Source organism: Oryx dammah, unplaced genomic scaffold (genome assembly GCF_014754425.2).
Source record: "Oryx dammah isolate SB20612 unplaced genomic scaffold, SCBI_Odam_1.1 HiC_scaffold_18, whole genome shotgun sequence".
NCBI classification, from domain to species: Eukaryota; Metazoa; Chordata; class Mammalia; order Artiodactyla; family Bovidae; genus Oryx; species Oryx dammah.
The window spans coordinates 1,919,789-1,944,563 of record NW_024070202.1 but is presented as its reverse complement, the minus strand read 5'-3'; the positions used below and the strand labels follow the sequence as shown (position 1 = coordinate 1,944,563).

Below are 24,775 nucleotides of genomic sequence, written 5' to 3'. Positions count from 1 at the left end.
GCATCCACAGCCATGTTTTTTTTTTTTTTTTTCTCCACCAGAAGTGTCCTTCACTGCTCTAGATGGGGGTGTAGACAGGCTCTCCACTGAAGCTTTCCTCCCCTGGTCAGACTTAGTCTGTCCCTTACCAATGCTGGCATCTTACTCGTCTCTCCCAGTTCTACCACCAAGGTGGGGTGGAGATGCACCAGGAGTAGACCTGACAGCATCCCAGACTGATTTAGTTCCATACCACCAAAACCTTTGTTTGATTTGTTCTTTTCCTCTGATGTTGCCTGGAGTGGAGCACAGTAGATTTTCAGAATATTTCCCAAGCTAGTATTAATAGGGTAAGCATCCATCTTATGTGCGCCCATGTACATTCCTGAGTACAGTCCTGACCACAGTAGAAATGGTGAGTCATAAAGGGATAAACAACATCCAAGATGCCCCTTCTGTCACCATGCCAGTATATGTGATAACAAAAGGCTTGGCCAATGAAGAAAAAATGATTTATGTCCTCAAGCTACTAAGTCCAGTCCTTCCAGTTCATTTCCAGAGATTCCACAAAAGGAAAGTCTAGGGAGTTGAGACTAAAGCTACCAGAGAGCCTCCTTTGGTCCACTAAGAGCTAGTGCTACCAAAGGAAGAAGCCCATTGCACTTCCAATTTGACCAAATCGTGCAATTCCCAATCTGTGTCCTCGAAAACCTCATGGTAACCAGCAATGCTTCTATCCATATAGATAGGAGTCACAGTCATGACAAAGACTCACTTTCAAGTCTCTGGTCCCTGAGGCAGGAAGCCAAAAGAGTGACTTCCAGACTTAGAGATGTTCCTGGAGCTAGAGCTCCGCCTCACTCTGAAACCTGCTCTTGTAACTTTTGGCTCCTAACAAGGCTAGGTGCTTCCATACTTCAGGTTTAAGTGAAAGTACATAGTAACATCACGGATCACAATTGTCTTGAATGTCTATGATCTGACAGATTAGGCTAGTAGTTCTACTTTCCCAGACAGTTACAGAATGGTCAAAGAAACCAGGAAAAAGTGACCGAGAAAGGAAATTTTGGTCCACATGCTTTGCCCATCTCTGGCAACTTCCCTCACAGGGATGTTGGGTGTCTCTTGGCATTGGCAGGTTGGTATAATCCTTTGACAGGGTTTCTGCCATAAGTCATATGAGGTCACCTCAGAACCGCAAATTAGGGTATAGCACTTGGTTCATGCATGTGTGTCATTTAATCAATCTCACACACACAAGCACACCCTAGAGTTAGTAAAGTACAGAAGAAAATGTGTATACTGAGAAAACAGAGAGACTAGAGCTCTGAGTGTTCTTACCTTGTCCAGAAGATCCTGGATGAGCCCCCAAGATGATAGCTTACAGTGAACAGTGTCAGACTTGTGATCTCCAAAGAAGAAGATTTAACTTTGGGACCAGGGACCAGGCTTGATCACTCAAAAGCGTTTGTATAACAGAGTTTTATTAAAGTGAGAAAGGGCAGAGAATGCTTCTGACACAGACAGCAGAAGGGGGATGTAGAATGTCCTCTGCTGGGAGCCAGCACGGGAGATCTCACCCATGACATGGTCATGCGAAGAGACCTGATGGGCAAGGCGAGTCAGGCCTCAGGGTTTCCCCATGGGTTTTCCTGAATATCTACCCCCCCCAAAAAAAAAAAACAAACAAACAGAGTCTGCCTGCCTTATTGTACTATGCTTTCCACTCTTCTGCCTCTGAAAGAAATTAATTTAGGGCTCCAGTTAACAGTCTCCTGCATATAAAAATAATGTCTCCGCTTAAACCCCTTTGATGGCTTTCTAACTTATCTGACCAGTCTGCCTGACTTTACAATTTGTGGATTGTTTACAGCCTCCAACTGTGAGAGGCACGAAGCTTAAAACATCTTAAAGATATAGAGCCTTTTGGAGCTAAGAATTAGTTTGGTGAAGGGTTTGTTGAGTTAATGTTTGCAGCCAGGCCTCCATATCCTTTATCTTTTAGGCACCTGGGAGGATATTAATCAATGTAATCGGGATGCAGAAATAGGAATATAGTAGTTTTGATTTTAGCAATACTAGTCTTTTGAGTTAATTAACTTTCTCTTTGTTATAAATCACTGTACTCCACTTTCTTGTTATAAAATGTTGTATCCTTGCTATTTAAGAATGTAACTTTATTTAGTGCTTTCTGAGAGTGGCACCAGAGTTTGGGAAGAACAACACTATTACCCGTATCAGAAAAGGGCTGTAAAATGTTAATTGGCCTTCTGGCCAGAAGATGATGTAAATCACCTAAGACTTATGTATACAACTAGGTATGCAGAGAGAAAGCCTGGTCTTGATAAGAGTCAGAGCTGTTGACACTGCATAATTTTGTATTATCCATTGATCTCTACGTACAAACAACAAGTATAAAAAGCTTTTTGAACAATAAAGGATGGACCAGTTTCTCAGATTAGTCTCTCAAACTAGTTTCTTGGAAATCTGGCTCCCCCCGTGTCTCTCTCTCTTTCTCCCTCTCCCTCCCTCTCTTTTTCAGACTGAATTCCCATCTGGAACGGGGAGGCTCACCACATCTACTTACTTGCCCTGGCTTCTAAGATCCGTGAGAGAGGGAGCCTAAGGTGGGTCACCCTCTGCTATTAAAACGGGTGCCAATGGCCCAACATAGATGGTGCAAATCTCTTGTCCTGAGATTTTATTAGTTCTCCATGTAAACCAAGTTATTCAGCATCTTTTCTCCACTTAATTTTCCTACTATACTATTTCTTCTTAATTTCTATTTCTAAATAAGTAAGTTTTTCCTTGCCTACTCCGTCTCCCCTTCAAATTACCCTGGATCCACTGGGGCAGGACCCCGGCAGCCCTCCCCTCTCTGCTAGTCTTAGCAAGATGTTTTATGTCTGTTAGAAAGTCATTTACCAAATAAGAGAGGCACCTCAAGGCTGATGGAAATTTACCAGGCCCCTCTCCCACAATATGCATTTTTGAGACGAAATGGCATGAAGTGTGTCATCCCTGAGCCATGAAACAATTGATATGAACACTTGTTTGTTGACCTATTATCAGTGGAAGTGAAATCATTTTGAAGAAAGGCAAATTCCAAAGCAAATACATAGTTTCATTAACAATAGCTTAAGGAAAACATGTCCATGGAGAGTTTGTTTCCTCCTGCCACTTCAGGAAGAGATAAAAAAAAAAAAAAAAAGTCTGATACTTGCAGCCTATTCCCTCTGCTGGAAATCCCTGGCCATTCTGCCTGTTACCCTCTCACTATGACCAGTGTGTTCTCTTGGTAAAACATTGTTAGCCTTTCACCTGCTTCATTTTGTACTCCATGGCCAAATTTGCCTGTTATTCCAAGTATCTCTTAAATTCCTACTTTTGCATTCCAGTCCCCTATAATGAAAATGATATTCTTTTGAGGTGTTCATTCAAGAAGGTCTTGTAGGTCTTCATAGAACTGTTCAACTTCAGCTTCTTCAGCATTATTGGTCAGGGCATAGACTTGGATTACTACCAGAATGAAAAAAAGGTAATACATTAATTAAATCATATGTGTATATCATATAACTCATGCTCAATTTTTTTCTTCATTTTGCCATTTCTTTTCATCTTAATAAGTAAAGAATTAATAATCTGAGAACCATAAATGACTGGAGTACCAGATTATGAGCACAAGGCAGATATTAAGTAAAATATCAAACTGTGAGGTGTCTGTTAGGAGTGACTGGTATAAGAAAAAATAACAAGACCAAGGTTTAGGGATGGTTGTTAGAGAGATGGCTACCTAGAACCAGCTAAATCAGCTTTAGTTGCACAAAAATGGAAAGAGGATGGTTTACGCAGGATGTTCCTAAAACTTTTAAAACACTTCATGTCCGGTTATCTCTTGGATTCATAGTTAGCATCTTCCAAGGTGACTCCCAACCACTTTATGAATGAAGCATAACCTGCAATTCTCAGTGTGCCTATTATTAGAGAACAAGATGGAATTTTACAATGTAAGAACTGCCTTTCATTTGTCTGGTGAAGTTCAATTTGGCTCCCAAATTAAATATTTCTTACTAATGGAATTGATGCTTGTATCTGTCCATATTGTGTGGAATGATGTCTACAGCTCTTCCTGCTGTTTTTTCTCAGAGGACTCATGGTGGCAAGGGAATGAGGGTGGGAATTGCTCTTCCCCAGACATGTCTAAGTCCTCACTTCTGCTCTCACTTATGTGGTAGGGAGGTTTTGATGTCACTCATTTGTAGTAGTGTTAAATTTTATACTGCCACTCAGGTATGAAACTAATCTCAGGTATTAAAAAGGCATATTATTTATTTCTTTATAATTACACAGAACTCAGAAGTCTAATTCTTGCTTGATAACTAAAAACTGAATCTTCAAAATTGTGGAAACACTATTCCTTAGAAATTCTGAACTCCCATACAGCACAAAACACTTGTCCAAACATTGCTCAGAGAATTGACCAACCTTTGCCAGGCCTGTGATGTGTCTCTGCTCAAGAAAATGCCAATCTGCCAAACTGCAGGATATAGTTACTCCCAACGAATGTAGTACAAAAACTGTTTCTGTAAATTTCTGACCATTCTTTCCCTCTAACAATCCATTTCCCCAGATTCTTTCTAATCACTTTTATTCTTTCTCTGTTCTTTCTTTAAAACTCTCAATCACCTTTGTACTTGGAGTTGAGATCAACTTACTCTGGAGTCTCTCCCCTACTGCATATGTGAGGAAAATCTGTTCTGCCACCTTTTAATGATCACTTGATACTGTCTTTGCTCTTGCCAATAAAATTATTTAAAATTACTCTTTAGTTAATTCGGGATTCCTCATTCCTCTCTCTTGTTATCTTTCCCAATGTTCTTCTTATTTCAAGAAATGACTGCTTAATATCAGGGTGGAGACACTTGCCTTTTTAGTTATTGTCTTCTCTTGTCCTTTGTTGGGTTATGACTAAGATATTGGAATAAACATCAGTGCTGGCTTCTTTTGCCTGGTGTTTATGGGCTCATCATTACCTTCATTTGTCAAGGAAATAGGTTCTGGATCCCTCCTCCTCCTCCCATCCATGTAAGCCTGCTGATTCCACTTCACTGTCATTCTCAGAAACTTAGAGATGGTCCCATACTCTTGTCTATCATATTAGGATTTACAGGACTCTATGATGTTGTCTTCAGAATCACATAATTTTTCATCTTCCTTCACCCACTGCCTTACTGTCCAGATACTACATAAACTCACGTATGACATCTATTTTGTGTATATCCTAGAAAGTTGGGCCCCACACCCCCACCCCCACCCCGCCCTGTCTGCAGTTCCTCTCATAACAGGAACTGGCATCAGTTTCCTTCTTAGGAAACGATCAGTGTCTAAACCTTTGCCACATTATCTCTGATTTCCTTCTTTCAACTTTATAGTCAAACTTATTTAGATTTGGTTAGCAAATCGATCTTACTGTCCCCAGTAAGCTTGACTTCTTCATTATTAACCTCAATATTTAAAGTCAAGTTTTTGGAATTGACACAAAGCAACATTTTTTTTTTTTTCTTTCTATCAGGATCACTCAATTGAAAGCCAACCATGACTTTCAAGAACATTCTCCTTATCAAAGAATAATGAAAACCACCTTTATCATTTTTAACTTAAAAAAGGAATCATGAACAAAGTCTATGTGAGATTATTGGATAACATTCTTTGCTTAGTGCACTCTTACCAAAGTCTAGAGCATGTAAAATAAAAATAGTAACTCTACAAAGGGGGAAGCTGTAAGACTCCACTTTAATCAAGTGAGAAAGGCATATCCATAAATATGTGGGTTTATCTCTGGACTTTCTATTTTGTTCCACTAATTTTTCCCCCCCCAGTACCACACAATCTTGATGATTGTAACTTTGTAGTATCATGTGAAGTTGGAAAGGTTGATTTCTCCAGTTCCAGTCTTTCTCAAGTTTGCTTTGTATTAATTTCTTTTGTGTTTCCATGCACATTGTGAAATTATTTAGCAAACAGAATCCAACAACACATTTAAAGGATCATATATCATGATCAAGTGGGCTTTTCCAGAGATGCAAGAATTATTCAATATTTGCAAATCAATCAATGTGATACACCATATTAACATATTGAAAGATAAAAACCACATGATTATTGCAATAGATGCAGAGAAAGCCTTTGACAAAATTCAACACCCATTTATGATTTAAAAAAAAAAAAGAAAAAGAAAAACTTTCCAGAAAGTAGGCATAGAAGAAACATGATGAAAGCCATATATGACAAACCCACAGCAAACATTATCCTCAATGGCAAAAAAAAAAAAAAAAAAAATTGAAAGCATTGACTCTAAAATCTGGAACAAGGGTGCCCACTCTCACCACTGCTATTCAACTTAATTTTGGAAGTCCTAGAGACAGCAATCAGAGAATAAAAATAAATAAAAAGGAATTCAAGTTGAAAATAAAGAAATAAAACTCTCACTGTTTGCAGATGACATGACCTTCTGCAAAGAAAAACCTAAAGATGCCACCAAAAATTTACTAGAGCTAATCAATGAATATATTAAACTTGCAGAATATAAGATTAATACAGAGAAGTTCTGTTTGCCAAAAATGAAAAATCAGGAAGAGAAATTAAGGAAACAATCTCATTCTCCATTGCAATGAAAAGAACAGAATACTTAGGAATAAATTTACCTAAAGTGACAAAATACCTGTACACAAAGTTATAAAACACTGATGAAAGAAATAAAAAATGACCCAAATAGAGGGAGAAACATACCATGATCTTGGAAGAACACATCACTGATTGGAAGAATCAATATATGGAAAATGAGTATACTACCCAAAGCAATCTATAGATTCAAAGAAATCACTCTTGAGTTTTTAATTTTAATAAATATACCTTGGTTGTATATTAACTTTAAGGAAAACTGGGTGAAGTATTTACATGTGTGTTTGCTCAGTTGCTGAGTCATTTTCAACTCGCTGCGATTCCATGGACTGTACCCTGCCAGGCTCCTCTGTCCGTGTAATTTTCCAGGCAAGAATACTGGAATGAGTTGTCATTTCTTCCTTCTGGGGATCTTCCCAATCCAGGAATCAAACCCATATCTCCTGTTGCTTCTGCATTGCAGACGGATTCTTTATCTCTGAGCCTCTGGGTAAGCCCAATGAATTTACAGGACTCGGCTATTTTTGTAACTCATGAATCCAAAATTATTTCAAAATGAAAATGTTTAAGATAAGTTAATTTAAACCTGATGTTTCTACAACTGAATTTTCACATTTTCATTTGATATATCTCATAGGTACCTGAATTAAGCATAGCCCTGAACAAAGCTCTTTGATTTCCTCCAGAATTAGACTCTGTACAGATAAACTCATTTTTTTTTTATCTAAGTCATTCATCTCACAGCTTTGTCAACTGCATTTTGTCAATTTTAATTCCATTGTATGTCTGTTTCCTTCAAAGCATCCTTTTCCTTGTTTCAACCATTAAATGTTAGCTATCTATGGGGATCTGTCTTACACTGTTCTGTTTCTTTTACTCTACATATTATTCTTGGGGTGAACTTGTTTTCACCCATGAGATGAAGCCATGTGTCACAATGATGAATCTCAATCTTCTATACAGAAGCCAGAATTATCTGTTGAATGTGTATGATTGACTGCTCTACACCTACAAGGAACACTTTAACTTACTATATCCAGAGGAACTCAGCATCATTCCTTGAAATGGATACTGAACCTGTGATTTCTGTTCCCATGATTGACTTATTAACACCTCAAAGATAAATCAATATATAATTACACAGCATTTCTTCCATTTAATCTCACTATAACTCATCACATTTTAATGATTATAACCCTATCTCTTAAAGTATCTCAATATAGTCCTGCCTCTCATCCTCAGAGTTCTCTCTCTGGTAGTATTTAGCTAGTCTTTGAATTATGATTCTCACAGTAAGAGGCCCCTCCAATGTTTAACAAGTTCCGTTCAACAATACAATACAGCTCACTGATCTCTTTGAAATATAAATAAAACCATAGTATAACTCTGATAAGCTACTCTGTTGCTGAGAATGCTCCAATGGTTCTCCATAAGACCAGCCCAGCACTGCTTGTGATCCAATTCTCATGTAAGACAGCAGGATAAGTTATATCCTTTCGATTCAATGAAGAACATTATTAATAGAACTGGTCATTTTTTAAGTTGATGATTAGGGCTAGATACAGATAAAATAGTTCTTAACAAATGGTCTCTTTTCTCCTCAATCTATGTCACTGTGAAAAAGGTTGCACCTTGTCGAGGAATTGAGTCAAATATGTTTGGGATTATCAACTGAAAAGAATGTATATTAATACAGAGAAATTATAAATAGATAAGTATGGCCAAGTTAGATTGGGGGTTCAAGAATTTTCAGTAGCCAAATTCTGAATTTTTATTCCAGTTTCTCCATAAACATTTAGCTATTGGACGCTTTTAAGACATATGTCATGAATCATCAGAAGTAGTAAAGATATCAGCTTATGAAAGAACAATTTGTGGAGGAAGAAGTGAAAAAAAAAAACACAGATGCAATGAAGTGGGTGTCTTGATGAATACTTGGAGCACACTGAAATCCTTAGGAATTTAAGATCAAAGAGGTGGAACAGAATAGAATAATAAGATCCAGAGAGTGGCTAAGGAAATGAGTTTGTGAAGTACAGCTTAATGAATTCTGTAAGCTGGAGATGTTGAATATTTAGGTCAACAAGTATATTCAGTTTTCATTCCAAAGGTCAGTTTTCATTTCAACCCCAAAGAAAGGCAATGGCAAAGAATGTTCAAACTACTGCACGATTGCAATCATCTAACACACTAGCAAAGTAATGTTCAAATTAACCAAGTTAGGCTTCAAAATTATCTGAACTGAGAAATCCCAGATGTTCAAGTTGGATTTAGAAAAGGCAGAGGGAGCACAGATCAAATTGCCATCTTAGAAAAAGCAAGAGAGTTCCAGAGAAACATCTACTTCTGCTTTCTTGACTACACCAAATACTTTGAAAGTGTGGATCACAACAGACTGGAAAATTCTTAAAGAGATGGGAATTATTTACTGCTGCTGCTGCTAAGTCGCTTCAGTTGTGTCCAACTCTGTGAGACCCCATAGACGGCAGCCCACCAGGCTCCACCATCCCTGGGATTCTCCAGGCAAGAACACTGGAGTGGGTTGTCATTTCCTTCTCCAAAGCATGAAAGTGAAAAGTGAACGTGAAATCACTCAGTCGTGTCCGACTCTACGCGACCTCATGGACTGCAGCCCACCAGGCTCCTCCGTCCATGGGATTTTTCCAGGCAAGAGTACTGGAGCTGGGTGCCATCGCCTTCTCTTTAATCCCCTTTAATTCCCACCTGACCTGCCTCTTGAGAAACGTGTATGTGGGTCAAGAAGCAACAATTAGAACAGGATATGGAACAACAGACGGGTTACAAATTGAGAAAGGAGTACATCAAGGCTGTATATTGTCACCTGCTTATTTAACTTATATGCAGAGTACATCATGTGAAATGCTGGGATAGATGAAGCACAAGCTGGAATCAAGACTGCTAGGAGAAACACAAATAATCTCAGATATGCAGATGATACCACCCATATGGCAGAAAGCAAAGAGGAACTGAAGAGCCTCTTGATGAAAGTGAAAGAAGAGAGTGAAAAAAACTGGCTTAAAACTCAACATTTAGAAAATGAAGATCATGGCATCTGGTCCCAGCACTTCATGGCAAATAATGGGGAAACAATGGAAACAGTGGCTGACTTTATTTTGGGGGGCTCCAAAATCACTGCAGATGGTGACTTCAGCCATGAAATTAAAAGATGCTTGCCCTTTGGGAGAAAAGCTATGACCAACCTAGACAGCATATTAAAAAGCAGTGACCTTTGCTGACAAAGGTCTGTCTAGTCAAAGCTCTGATTTTTCCAGTAGTCATGTATGGATGAGAGTTGGGCCATAAAGAAAGCTGAGCACCGAAGAATTGATGCTTTTGAACTGTGGTGTTGGAGAAGACTATTGAGAGTTCCTTGGACAGGAAGGAGACCCAACCAACCCATCCTAAAGGAAATCAGTCATGAATATTCATTGGAAAGACTGATGCTGAAACTAAAACTCCAATACTTTGGCCACCTGCTCTGAAGAACTGACTCATTGGAAAAGACCCCGATGCTGGTAACAATTGAAGATGGGAGGAGAAGGGGACGACAGAGGGTGAGATGTTTGGATGGCATCACCAATTCGATGGACATGAGTTTGAGTAAACTCCAGGAGTTGGCGATGGAAAGGGAACCCTGGTGTGTGGCAGTCCATGGGGTCACAAAGACTCAGACATGACTGAGAGACTGAACTGAACTGAAGGCTGTTCAAGAATAGAAGTTGAGAAAAAAATCTATGGATATAAGAAAATCACCAAGAAAATAAAAGAACGTTGGGACAAGGGAAAACAATGGGCTATGTAGGAAGCTGATCTTTCTGCATGAGCACTGTCTGATTAAATGACACCTGGACCAGGGACTACTTGGTTGATGCCAGTTCTACTTCCTAACCAGGTGGTACATAGAGTGTCAGAGAAGGCATCCTCCTTTCAAGTAAAGTGTCCTAGTGAAAATAACATTTCTGGTAAGGTGAAGGGATATGTTCAGTGTTTGTTAGAGGTGAAAAGTGAGACAAGTTAGTGGACAGTGTAATGAACCTTCCAGAGGACATATCTTGGAGACTGTTCCATGTGCACTTGAGAAGAAGGTGTATTCTGCATTTGGATGGAATGTCCTGAAAATATCAATGAGATCAATCTTGTCTAATGTATCATTTAAGACTTGTGTTTCATTATTAATTTTCTGTTTTGATAAACTGTCCATTGGTGTAAGTGGAGTGTTAAAGTCTCCTACTATTAATGTGTTACTGCCAATTTCTCCTTTTATGTCTGTTAGTTTTTGTCTTATGTACTGAGGTGCTCCTATGTTGGGTGCACAGGTATTTACCTTGGTTATGTTTTCCTCTTGGATTTATCCCTTGATCATTATGTTGTGCCCTTCCTTATGTCTTGTAATACTCTTTATTTTAAGGTCTACTTTGTCTGATATAAGGATTGCTACTCCAGCTTTCTTTTGCTTTCAATTTGCAAGTATACTTTTCCGTACTTTCATTTTCAGTTTTCATGTAGTTTGAAGTGGATTTCTTGTAGACAGAATATATATGGGTCTTGCTTTTGTTCAGCCAGTCTGTGTTTTTGGTTGGGGCATTTACTCCATTTACGTTTAAAATTATTAGTGATATGTATGTTCCTATTACCATTTTCTTAATTGTTTGGGGTTTGCTCTTGTAGATTTTTTTTTCTCTGTAGTATTTCCTGGCTATATGTCTGTTTAACATTTGCTATAAAGCTGGTTTAGTGGTACTGAATTCTCATAACTTTTGATTGTCTTAAAAGCCTTTGATTTCACTATTAATTTTGAATAAGGTCCTTCCAGTTAGAGTAATGTTGGTTGTAGATTTCTACTTTTCAGTACATTAAATATATCCTGCCAATCCCTTCTTGTCTGCTGAGTTGCTGCTGAAAGATCAGCTGTTAAACATATGGGATTTCCTTTGTATGTTACTTGTTGCTTTTCCATTGCTGCTTTTAATATTCTTTTTTTTTTAATTTATTCTTTGTTAATTTGATTAGTCTGGAGACATAAATGGCAACCCACTTCAGTATTCTTGCCTAGAGAATCTTGTGGACAGAGGAGCCTGGTGGGCTGCTGTCTATGGGTTGCACAGAGTCGGACACGATTGAAACAACTTAGCAGCAACAGCAGCAGTTTGATTAGTATGTGTCTTGGTGTATTTCTCCTTGGGTTTATACTGTATGAGAATCTTTGTGTTTCTTGGGCTTGTTTGACTATTTCCTTTTCATGTTGGAGAAATTTCAAAAATTTTCTCAAACCTTTTGCTTTTCTCTTCTTCTTCTGGAACTCCTACAATTCAAATATTGGTGCCAAGTGTACAGGGACATGGACTGCCTCAGCCACTGGAATTATGGCACTACCAGAGTCTTTTTACAAACATCTGGTAGCTGGCAATCAGAAAGCCTCTTTAGCCAGTCTTTCTCCGTAGTTCCACCCATTCAGGCCTTAGAGGGCTCCCTTGCCTGGGATCCTTCTCTCTTGTTTTGTGCATCAGTCACATAGAGGGACTCCTCTCCCCCCTGCCCCCCACCAGCTGGAGTCCTACTCTCTAGATTGCCACATCAGGCACTTAAATGGACTGATTGGGGTCTTACTCTGTAGTTTTGTGCATCAGGTGCTTGATGAGCCAACCTCTCTATTGTTCAGCTGTCAATGCTCGTGTGTGGGGAGAGAGAGGCTATGGTGATGGCTCCATCCCCTATGCATGACTCAGCAGTATCGTCTTGCTTCCATGGCTGCCTGGTTTTCCTTCACAGGCATTTCCCACCACAATCTCCTCCTTCACATCCCCTTGGTACATCTCTCTGCAGTCAACAGCAGCCCTCTCCCCAGGATTGTGCCAAAATCCCCTCCAGTTCCCAGTCGCTGCACCTTCTAGGGTAACTGCATCCTTGCCCAAGGTACATATGGCTGTGAAAAGGACTGTCTGATTCTCATTCCATTTAGGCTTCCACAGATCAGCTGTATCATTCTCAGCCTTTAATGTTTCTCTTCTGACCCAGATAATTGTCCCTATGTGTGGAGCAGACACCTGCTTCAGTTCCCCCACCCACCAAAGGCTGGTCCAGTCCTGCTAACACTCCTGTTTATCCCCCTATTTACTTCATTCTACCAAGTTTTGCATGGTTCTATATATTATTTTCCTGTGGTCAGGTATTCCAGTCTGCTCGCAGCTGATTTTCTGCAAGCACTTCTGTGTCTGAAGGTGTATTCCTAATGTATCCATGGAGAGAGATATACTCCACATCCACCTACTCTGCTGTCATCTGTTCTCCACTATTGGTGTTTTGCCTTTTGTTTTTCTTAAAAAGTGTAGAGTAGTTCACAGAATTGTTACCTGTATGTGAAAGAAACCTCCTGGAAAAAAAATTTTTTTTTCCCTCTTTCTCATGTGTTGTAGATCATTATCCATTTAATGATAATTGTTCTTCCATTATAACATGAAGCCATTTGTTCAATTTCTATACCGACCACTAAAAATATCACAATGATAATAAAATTCAAACACGTTTTGGTAATTCAGAGTTACCTCAGATTTCAGTTCATGTGTTTATGTATGTGCATGTGTGTGTTATCATTTTGTAAGGCTATTAACGGTAAAGAAATTCTCTTTCTAGTGTACCATGTGACACTGAGTTCTATACTATAGTTCAAATAACCCACTTATGAAGTAAAAAGCCAGAACAAGCATTTAACCAGTTCCCCAAAGATCTAAAACTGCTGTTATATGGATGTGAACATAAGCATTTGGTGGCAAAAAAATTTAGAACCTGAATTGTTGAAAGAATATTGAAATAGGAGGCCACAGCAGGACAGATAACATTTGAGGAATATCTCCCCAGAGACATGTGTGATCTCTGAAAGTGAGAAAGCAATCCATTACATATAGGAACTAGTACAATCACCAGGATTGAATCCAAGAGACAAAATTCCTTGAGAAGGCATCCTGTAAGTCCATGGATTGTAACTTTGGAAGAAGATTGTTTATTTCAATCATAACAAAATGCTGCTGCTTTTATGATAGGGTTGTCTATACCCAACTTTATGGTTTGATGGTTCAGACAATTCTTAGTTCATTTTGAGCAGTCCAGGCTGAATGGTAACTTGGCGGCCCATGGATGAGCAGTTAGTTTCCATTAAGACTCAGTACCCAAGGGCTTTTTCTCAAGAACAAGGTAGTTTTCTGATATGAAGACATGTATTTACCTCAAAATCCTAATGTCTTACACTATGATTCACTTGCAGAATCTACCAAAGCCTACAAATAGAATCTCTACCAGGGATCTTTGAAGCACCATTGAATCTGTTGGATCAGTTGCTAGTCTGGACCTGTGACAGAGCCTTCTCTTATTCTAAAAGGACCCCATTCAAAGCTAGCAAGTTTTAGATCATCCAGTCAATGGCTGGAGTAGCATACAACATTAGAAATTATGCTCTTAATGCATAGTAGGAGGGGCCCAGATGCAACAACTCATCCTTGATATCAGAAGGAAAATTTCAACATGTTCTATACCACTGGACTCTTAGAAATGTCACTGAACTCCTCTAAAATGTTTTCAGACCTTTTCCCACCCTTTCATATGCAAATATATTACCAGCAAGTCTAGAGCAGTTACCATTTCTTGCTCATGAAGTCTATTCAGCAAATATGTGATTAATGTAATGGATCAGTGTGATTCCATATAGAAGGAAAAGGGAATCAAGTCCTTGCAGACTAAATTAAGGTGCAACAGGCATGGCACAAGTTTAAGCTGAAAATCTGAAACCCTAACATCATTCTTTTTTCCCTCCTTGTTCTAGCGTAGTTAGAAGCAACCAGTCAACTTCATAACACTCATTATTTTGACAAACTTGCCCCAAAGTATGAAATATGTTTTCAACTGGAATCTTGTTTTTTAAAAAGTATTTGATTAGGACTACATAATGGTGATATTTTATTTATCCTTATTGCCATATCATGCCATAGAATTTTAGTGCTTTATTTATGACTTGGAATAGGTTATAAAGAGATTTATGTTAAAAAATTGGCTCCCTCAATTGTAGAAGCTGTCAAATCTAAAATCTGTAAGAAAGTTGATAAGGCAGAGACTCAAGTATACTTTAATCTGTATTTGAAACAAAACTTCTTCTCCAGGAAACTTTTTGAGGCCTTCAACTTATTTAGGAAACCCACTCACATTTTCTGAGGTAATTGCCTTATTTTAAATCAATCTATTATTGATGCTTCACAGGTGGCATTAGTGGTAAAGAACCTGCCTATTTATACAGGAGACATAAGAGATGTGGGTTTGATCCCTGGGTCAGGAAGATCCCCGGAGGAGGTCATGACAACCCACTCAAGTATTCTCACCTGGAGAATCCCATGGACAGAGGAGCCTGGCAGGATAGAGTCCACAGGGTCACAAAGAGTTGAACAAGACTAAATGACTTATCTCACACACAGGCACACTATAGATGATAACTAACAGTGCAAAATACTTTCACAGGAAAAAAAAAAAGTGCCTCAAAGTTTGCTTAAATAACTAGATGCTCAGTCTAGCTGTGATGATATGTGCAATTAAAAAGTAAAATAAAAAAATAAAAATAAAAATAAAATATAAGCCATCACCTGGGCTTTTCCAAATCCTCTTCAATTTTGATAATTCACTAGAAAGAGTCACAGAACTCACTGAGAGTGATCATACTCATGGTTACAGTTTATCATGGGGAAAAGAGGCATATTAAATCAGTCAGAAAGGAAGCACTGAATGTGTTCTCATAGAGTCAGGATGAACCCCTTGTCTCCAAGGGACACTGCATGTGAAATGCTGCTCTGAGGAGCTCAATTGAGCCTCGCTGTAAGGGTTGTTGTTGTTGTTTTTCATGAGGCTGCACTTTGCAGATATAATTGATTGGTTGCACACATAGTTGATCTGTCTCCAGACTGGCTGATACCATATGACTCAAATCCTCTACCTAGGTGTTTCGGGTATGTACTTCCTTATTCTAAATCACGCTGTTGCTATATGGGTGTCCATGGCTTCAACACAAAGGTTACCACCCAGGAACTGGGGCTAAAGGGCAGATGCTCTGTTAAAGATGTTGCTAGACACTGTGAGTTTTTCTGGTGTTAGCTTAGCTTCTGCTTTAGTGTTAAGAATATAGGTACCTCTAAGTGATCATCTGCCGTTCGTATATAGCATCACAATGTGACTATAGCTAGGCCTTTATGTTGCTTTATGTGTGCCTTTACAAGTTGTTTGCACTTGTGTTGCTCTGCATTCTTTGTATGGACCCAGATTTCCCTCTGGAGTGATTGTCTTTCTGCCTAAAAGACCTCAGTTAATAGTTTCATTCTGGGTGTTTTTGTATTTTATTTTAGTAAGATTCTGCTAGAATTAAGTTCTCTCAGCTTTTGTATATTTGAAAAATAACTTTATTTCTCATTTTTAGTGAACTATATTTTTGCTTGGTACAAATTTTAGTTTGATTGTGTGTGTGTGTGTTTTTTTTTTTTTTACATTCAATAGTTTAGTGATGTCTTTCATTTGTATTGATTGTGAGGAAAAATATGCTATTACTCTTTTTTTTTTTAATCTTGATTACTCTGTATGTAATGTGTCTTTTTTTTTTTTTTTCCCTTATAGCTTTTAACATCCCCATTAATTCTTTCTTTTAAGAAATTTTTCTGTGGTATACTTTGGTATAGTTTCTTTCATATTTTTAATGTTAGTGATTTTTTTTGAAGTTCTTTAATATACCTATTTACAATTTTTGCAATTTGGAAATTTTTCAGCCATTGTATCTTTGAATATTTTTCTGCCTGTCTCTTTCCTTCAGGAAATCTAATTACACAGACATTAGTTAGGCTGCCTAATGTCTCATAGCTCACTGATGTTCCTTTAATTTTTTTAAACTCTTTTTATATTTTAAATCTGTTTTATTCTAGATGGTTCCTATTGCTGTAATTTCAAGTTCATTAATGTTTCTGTGCAATGTATTAATCTACTCTAATCTTATCCAGTGGATTTTTCATTGCAGAATTGAAGTTGTTATATCTATATGTCCAGTTTGACTATTTTTACTATTTTTCATGTCCTCAAAACACATTTAGAACAAATGAGATCTGTTACAATGACAGCTCCATTGTCTTTATTTTCTAATTTTAGTATCTTTTCAGTTATTAGATGTATTGCTTTCTCTTTATCCTCGTTAAGGATTATATCCCCCTGTTTCTCTTCATATCTGGTCATCACTAACTGAGTGTCAGGTGTTGTAACTTTCAGCTTCTTGGGTGCTATATATTTCTTTAGTCCTTTATGTATTCTAGAGCTTTGTTCTAAGATACAATTAAGTTGCTTTTTAACATTCACTAGGAGGGATTAGACAACTCTTTCTCCTCACTATTGAAGCAAGATCTTTCCAACTATTCTGCCTAATACACTGTGAATTTAAAATTTTTCCAGATTGATACAATTTTAGGTTTTGTGTGCTTCCTAAATACTTTCCACCAACATTTTTCTTTCTCTGACTTTTGCATAATTTCATCACATGCATGAGCTGCATAATATTTTACCTAATACTTAGAGACAGTCCTCCATAGATCTTAAGTTCTAGCTCTGTGCAGTCACTCTCTCCAGTACTCTGCCCTGTGCAGAGTCTATGACCACAGAGTGAGAAAAACCATGGAATCCTTTATCAACCTGCACTGTTTACTGAATGCAATCACTTACTTAAAATGAAATTCATTATCTCACGTCCTATTTTTGTGAACTGCTTAACTTTTTTCTCACTCCATTTGATGACTTTTTCAAGAGGGACTGAGTCTGCCAGGGGTTGGTTATCTACTACTAAACCATTCACTTTGTTTGACAAGTTGTTGCACCTTATATGAAGAGTAGGGCATGCATCATGACAACCAGAAGTATTACCTTTATAAATTCATCTTAGTGGGACATTTTATACTATTTGGTTGAAAATTGTCTGTGTTCTTGCATATACTCATACTTGCAACTGTAAGAATGTTAATATAATGCAGTAGCCACTTCCCCTTACTTGATTTCTAGCAGGTAACAATGTATATCTTTTGTAAATATATGACTATATTTCTACATACAAAATACAAAGAGTATTTCCAGTCTCATACAAATATTATTCATTTTTTCCCCAGTACTTCTATCTTAAGTGAAACAATTTCTTTCTAATCAGCACCTCTATTTAGAGAGGTGCAGATATAATTTACTTACACTGTGCTGTTTATTTGACATAGAAAGATAAATTGATAATGGGATTAATAACAGAGTTATGTCCAAAAGTTATCACTTTTAAATATCCAAATTTCAATATTTAGAACAGCTTAATAAGATGACCAACAAATAGGTAGTATATTTTCATTTCCTCCATCTTACTAAAGTGGTGCAATGAATTTTTATATACCAAATTTTGATTGCCTTGTAGATCACTTTATTTGAGGAATAATTACAGAAGTGAGATTAATGGACTAGAGTATATAAACATTTTTAATGATCCAGATAAATATTGTCAAACTGCCTTTCTCAGAGCTTGTAGCAATTAGGTTCCCACAAGCATAACATACTCGAGCATTTCCATCTATTTCAGGATTAAAAATAAAACATATTAGCTAATTTCATTGATGAAAATGTACTTGATTTTAATTAGATTTAATTTCTATGGAAAAAGATAAGATATTTATATTATGTGACTCCTTTTCTTTTCTATATTTTCCATTTATGTTGTTTAGTTCCCTTTCCATAAGTGTATCCAACTCTTTGAATTGTAAAATCTCATCATATATTACAAATATTTACATGCTTATGTCAAATTACTTTTGTAAATTGGTTCTGTTGCTTTATTTTATGCTTTATGGTTAGAATATCAATTTGAAAACACTTGAAATCTGTAGAAAAGCAGCTAAAATATTCAGAAAACTATTTACTCAGTTTCACTAAATTTTAATGTTTTGTAATATTTGCTTTATCTTCCTGTATAGATAGATGGTTAGATAAATGGGTAAATACCCATTATCTGCAGATGCAGATATAGTATATATTAAATAATAAAAGGCAATTATTTCTATTTTTTCTTTTAATTTCTTTTTTCACTTTTCTCTAATTTTTATTTAGAGTTTCCTTTAAATATTTAAATATACTTATTTATTTATGTTTCAGTTCAGTTCAGTTCAATCGCTCAGTCATGTCCGACTATTTATGTTTAATTGAAGGATAATTGCTTTACAAGTTCGTGTCAGATTCTGCCATACATCAACATGAATCAGCTGTATGTATACATATTTCCCCTCCCTCCTGAGTTGCCATCCCACCTCCCACCCTATCCCACTCCTTAAAGTTATTTCAGAGCACTGGAATTGAGCTCCCTGTGACATAGAGCATTTTTCCAGTGACTATTTAACTTTCAGTTCAGATCAGTTCAGTTCATTCACTCAGGCGTGGCTGACTCTGTGACTCCATGGACTGCAGCACTCCAAGCCTCCCTGTCCATCACCAACTCCTAGTTGGATACCCAAACTATGTCCATTGAGTCGATGATGCCATCCAACCATCTCATCCTCTGTTGTCCCCTTCTTCTACTGCCTTCAATCTTTTGCAGCATCAGGATCTTTTCCAATGAGTCAGCTCTTTGCATCAGGTGACCAAAGTATTGGAGTTTCCCCTTCAGTATCAGTTCTTCCAATGTATATCCAGGACTGATTTCCTTTCAGATTGACTGGTTTGATCTCTTTGTAGTCCAAGGGACTCTCAAGAGTCTTCTTCAACACCACAGTTCTAAAGCATCAATTCTTCGGCGCTAAGCTTTCTTTATAGTTCAACTCTCACATCCATCCATGACTAGTGGAGAAACCATAGCTTTGACTAGATGGACCTTTGTTGGCAAAGTAATGTCTCTGGTTTTACACATACTATCTATATTGATCATAACTTTTTTTCCAAGGAGCAAGCATCTTTTAATTTCATGGCTGCAGTCATCATCTACAGTGATTTTGGAGCCCCCCCAAAAATAGTCTCTCACTGTTTCTATTGTTTTCCCATCTATTTGCCATGAAGTGATGGGACCAGATGCTATGATCTTAGTTTTCTGAATGTTGAGTTTTAAGCCAACTTTTTCACTCTTGTCTTTCACTTTCATCAAGAGGCTCTTTAGTTCTTCACTTTCTGCCATAAGTGTGGTGTCATCTGCATATTTGAGGTTATTGATATTTCTCCCAGCAGTCTTGATTCCAGCTTGTGTCTCATCCAGTCCAGCATTCCTCGTGATGTACTCTGTGTATACATTAAGTAAGCAGGGTGACAATTTATAACCTTGACGTACTCCTTTCCCTATTTGGAACCAATCTTTTGTTCCATGTCCAGTTCTCAGAGGCAGGTCTGTCCAGTTTCACAGAAGACAGGTCAGGTTGTCTGGTATTCCCATCTCTTTAAGAATTTTCCACAGTTTGTTGGGATCCACACAGTCAAAGGCTTTGGCATAGTCAATAAAGCAGAAGTAAATGTTTTTCTGGAACTCTCTTGCTTTTTCATTGATCTAACAGATTTTGGCAATTTGATCTCTGGTTCCTCTGCCTTTTCTAAATGCTGCTTGAACATCTTGAAGTTCACGGTTCACATACTGTTAAAGCCAGACTTGGAGAATTTTAAGTGTTACTTTGCTAACTTTACGTATTTAACTTTACACTTGTTAATTTAACTTTACATAGGTCTATGTGTTTGTTTCAAAGCTATTCTCTCAGTATGTCCCACCCTCTCCTTTCCTCAGTCTGTTCTCTATGTTTGTGTCTCTATTGCTACCCTGCAAATATTTTCATTAGTGCCATCTTTCTAGATTGCATATATATGCTTTAATATATGATATTTGTTTTACTCTTTCTGATTTACTTCACTCTGAATAATAGGTTCTATGTTCATCCACCTCAGTAGAACTGAATCAAATCCATTTCTTTATATGGCTGCGAGATATTTATCTCTGGGCTTTCTGTTTTGCTCCATTGATTGATATTTCTGTCTTCAGTATGCCAGGACCATACTGTCTTGATGACAAGAACTTTGTAGTATAGTTTGAGGCAGGAAGGTTTATTGCTCTAACTCCATTCTCCTTTCTCAATATTGTTTTGGTTATTTGAGATTTTTTGAATTTTATACAAATTGTTAACATTTTTTTCCTAGTTCTTTGAAGAATACCATTGGTAATTTGATAAGGATTGCATTAAATCTATAGGTTGTTTTGGGTAGTATAGTCATTTTTACAGTATTGATTCTTCAAATCCAGAACATAGTATATCTCTTCATCTGTTTGTGTCATCTAATAAAAGACACCTATTTTTTAAATTAGGCCACATATATCACACTATTTTACCTTTAATACTTCATTGGATTTTAACTAATAAATTATTTATATAATCATAATGCAGTTACCAAACTCAGACAACTTACTTTGATATAATACTTTTTGTTTTTCTAAAGATGTTTAATTTTACTTTATTTAAAAAGGCTGAAAGGAGAAATAGATACCATATAATAATAGTAAAGAACTTCACTATCCACTTTTATCAGTAGACAAATTATCCTGTAAGAAAAATCAATAAGGAAACATCAGATTTAATTAACAGTATAAATCAAAAATACTTAACAGACATATATAGGACAGTCCATCCCAAAGCAACAGAATAAATATTCTTTTTAAGCGTACAGGGAACATTTTCCAGGATAGATCATATGTTGTACCTCAAAAGAAGTATTAACATATCTAAAACATTGAAATAATCAAATATATATATATATATTTTTTTTTTTCTCCCCATAACAGTATGAAACAGCATATCAGTAACAGGAGGAGCATTGGAAAAGTCATGTTAGTAGAAATTAAGCAACATACTTTTAAACAACCAATGGATCAAAAAAATATATATATATATTCAGGAGGGAAAAAATAAAAAATTCTGACACAAATAAAAATGGGAAAATAATATACCAAAATTTATGGAAGGTAGCAAAAATATTTCTAAATATTTCTAAAATATTTCTAATATTTCTAAATACCAGCAACTAAATGCAATCTCACCTACAAAGGATCAAATACCATGATCAAGTAGGATCTATTTTTGGGATGCAATCATGATTCAACATATACATAAATAAACAGAATATATCACCAAAACACAATGAAGAATGAAAATTATACTATCATTATAATAGATGAAGGAAAGCATTTGACCAAATACAACATTCTTTCACCATAAGAACCCTCAGCACATAAGGAACAGAAGTACTATATCATAAATTAATAAAGGTCATCTATGAAAAGCTCACAATCAACATTCTCAACAGCTCAGTTCAGTTCAGTCGCTCAGTCGTGTCCAACTCTTTGCGGTCTCATGGACTTCAGGACGCCAGGCCTCCGTCTCCATCACCAACTCCCAGAGTTTACTCAAACTCATGTCAGTTGAGTTGGTGGTGCCATTCAACCATTTCATCCTCTGCCGTCCCCTCCTCCTCCTGCCTTCAATCTTTCCCAGAATCACATTCTTTTCAAATGACATACCATTTTTTTTGCATCAGGGGGCCAAAGTATTGGAGTTTCAGCTTCAACATCAGTCCTTTCAATGAGTATTCAGGACTGATTTTCTTTAGGAAGGACTGGTTGGATGTTCTTGCAGTCCAAGGGACTCTCAAGAGTCTTCTTCAACACCACAGTTCTAAAGTATCAATTCTTTGGCACTCAGCTTTCTTCATATTCTGACTCTCACATCCATTCATGACTACTGGCAAAACCATAGCTTTGACTAGATGGATTTTTATGGCAAAGTAATGTCTCTGCTTTTTAATATGCTGTGTAGGTTGGTCATAACTTTTCTTCCAAGGAGTAAGCATCTTTTAATTTCATGGCTTAAGTCACCATCTGCAGTGATTTTGGAGCCCCCCAAAATAAAGTCTGTCATTGTTTCAAAAAGAAAAAAAATATTTTTCTCCAAGATCAGGAACAAAACAAGGATACTAACTCTTTTCAGTTCTATTCAACATACTACTGAAAATTCTAACCAGAGCAATTGGTCAAGATAAATAAGTGAAATTTATTTAAACCAGATAGGAAAAAGTCAAATTTTCTGGTTTTATATGACATAAACTGATATATATATATAGAAAACCTTGCAAACTCAACCAAAAAAACTACTAAAACTAATACAAGAATTCAGAAAAATTGCATGATATAAAATTAATAAGAAAATTTATTTTTATTTAGATATAAAATATAACAACAAGCTAGCTGGAAAACAGATTAAGAAACAATTACTTTTAAACTTAAGAATGAATGTAACTAGTGAGGTGAATGACATGTACACTGATAACTATAAGATACTGAAAATATTGAAGGGGACATAAATAAATGGAAAGATAATAAATGCTCATGCATTGAAAGAAATAATATTATTAAAATCCTCTTCATGAATTACAGCCTTGGTTGTGGTGAAGGACATTGTAAAACTTAATGAAGCTATTAGCTATGCCAATACTACGAAGAACAATATTGAAAAGGAATCTGGAATATTAGGCCCATTAATCAAGGTAAGTTGGATGTGGTCAAGAAGGAGATGGCACTATAGAACAGTGGAATCTTAGGGATTAGTAAACTAAAATGGATGGGAAAATGTAATCCAAATGGCCATTGTATCTCCTACTGTGAGCAAGAATCACTTAGAAGAAATGGAGTTATCCTGAGAGGCAAGAAAATAATCCAAAATGCAGTACTTGGGTGCAACCTCAAAAACGACAAAATGATCTAGGTTTGTTTCCAAAACAAATCATTCAACATCAGGGTAATCCAAGTCTATGCTCCAACCACTGACACCAAACAAGCTAGAGTTGACCAGTTCTATGAAGACATATAAGACTTTCTAGACCTAACAGCAAGAAAAAAGAAAAAAAAAAAAAAAAGCTGTCCTTTTCATCATAGAGGATAGGAATGCAAAAGTAGGAAGTCAAGAGATACTTGGAGTAACAGGCAAGTTTGGCTGTGGACTACAAAATGAAGCAGAGCAAAGACTAACAAAGTTTTGTCAAGAGAACATGCTTGTCAAATCAACCACCCTTTCTAAACAACACAAGAGACAGTTCTACAGATGGATATCACTAGATGACCAATACCAAACTCAAATGGATTACATTATTTGCAGTCGAAGATCCAGCTCTATAAAATCAACAAAAGCAAGATGTGGATCCTACTGTGATTCAGATTATGAGATCTTTAATGAAAAATTCAGGCTTAAATTGAAGAAAGTAAGGAAAACCACTGTGCCATTTAGGTATGATTTACATCAAATTCCTTATGATTATCCTTATGAAATTCCTTATGAAATACCCTTATGATACAGTGGAGGTGACATGTAGGTTCAAGGGATTAGATCTGGTAAATCGAGTGTCTGAAGACCTATAGATGAAAGTTCATAACATTCTTCAGAAGGTGGTAACCAAAACCATCTGAAAGAAAAAGAAATGTAAGAAGGCAAAGTGGTTGTCTGAGGAGGATTTACAAATAGCTGAGGAAAGAAGAGAAGCAAAAGGGAAGGGACAAAGGAATAGATATATCCAACTGAATGCAGAATCCCAGAAAATAAGAAAGAGAGATAGGAAAGTTTTCTTGTTTGTTTGTTTATTTGTTATTCTTCTATCATTTTTTAATTTATTTTAAATTGAAGGATAATTGCTTTATATAATTTTGTTGGTTTCTCCCAAATATCAACATGAATCAGCCATAGGTATAAATGTGTACCCTCCCTCTTGAACTGAGGAAAACAGTAGAATGAGTAAGACTAGAGATCTCTTCAAAAAATTTGGAGATAACAAAGGAACATGTCATGCAAGGATGGGCACAGTAAAAGAAACAGTAAAAACTTAACAAAAGCAGCAGAGGTGGCAAGAATACATAGAAGAAATATACAGTTCTTTGGCCCATTTTTCGATTGGGTCCTTTATTTTTCTGGAATTGAGCTGCAGGAGTTCCTTGTATATTTTTGAGATTAGTTGTTTGTCAGTTGCTTCATTTGCTATTTTCTCCCATTCCAAAGGCTGTCTT

The 24,775-nt window shown here is 36.7% G+C and overlaps 1 long non-coding RNA gene across 1 annotated transcript; it reads right to left on the bottom strand.

Moving 5' to 3' along the window:
- Positions 1 to 10,113: 10,113 nt before the first annotated feature.
- On the bottom strand, positions 10,114 to 23,343 carry LOC120877821. The gene is made up of 3 exons (XR_005724406.1): positions 23,227 to 23,343; positions 14,031 to 14,035; positions 10,114 to 10,130 (listed from the first exon to the last, which is right to left on the bottom strand). It is a non-coding gene; the product is annotated as an uncharacterized LOC120877821 (long non-coding RNA).
- Positions 23,344 to 24,775: the final 1,432 nt, after the last annotated feature.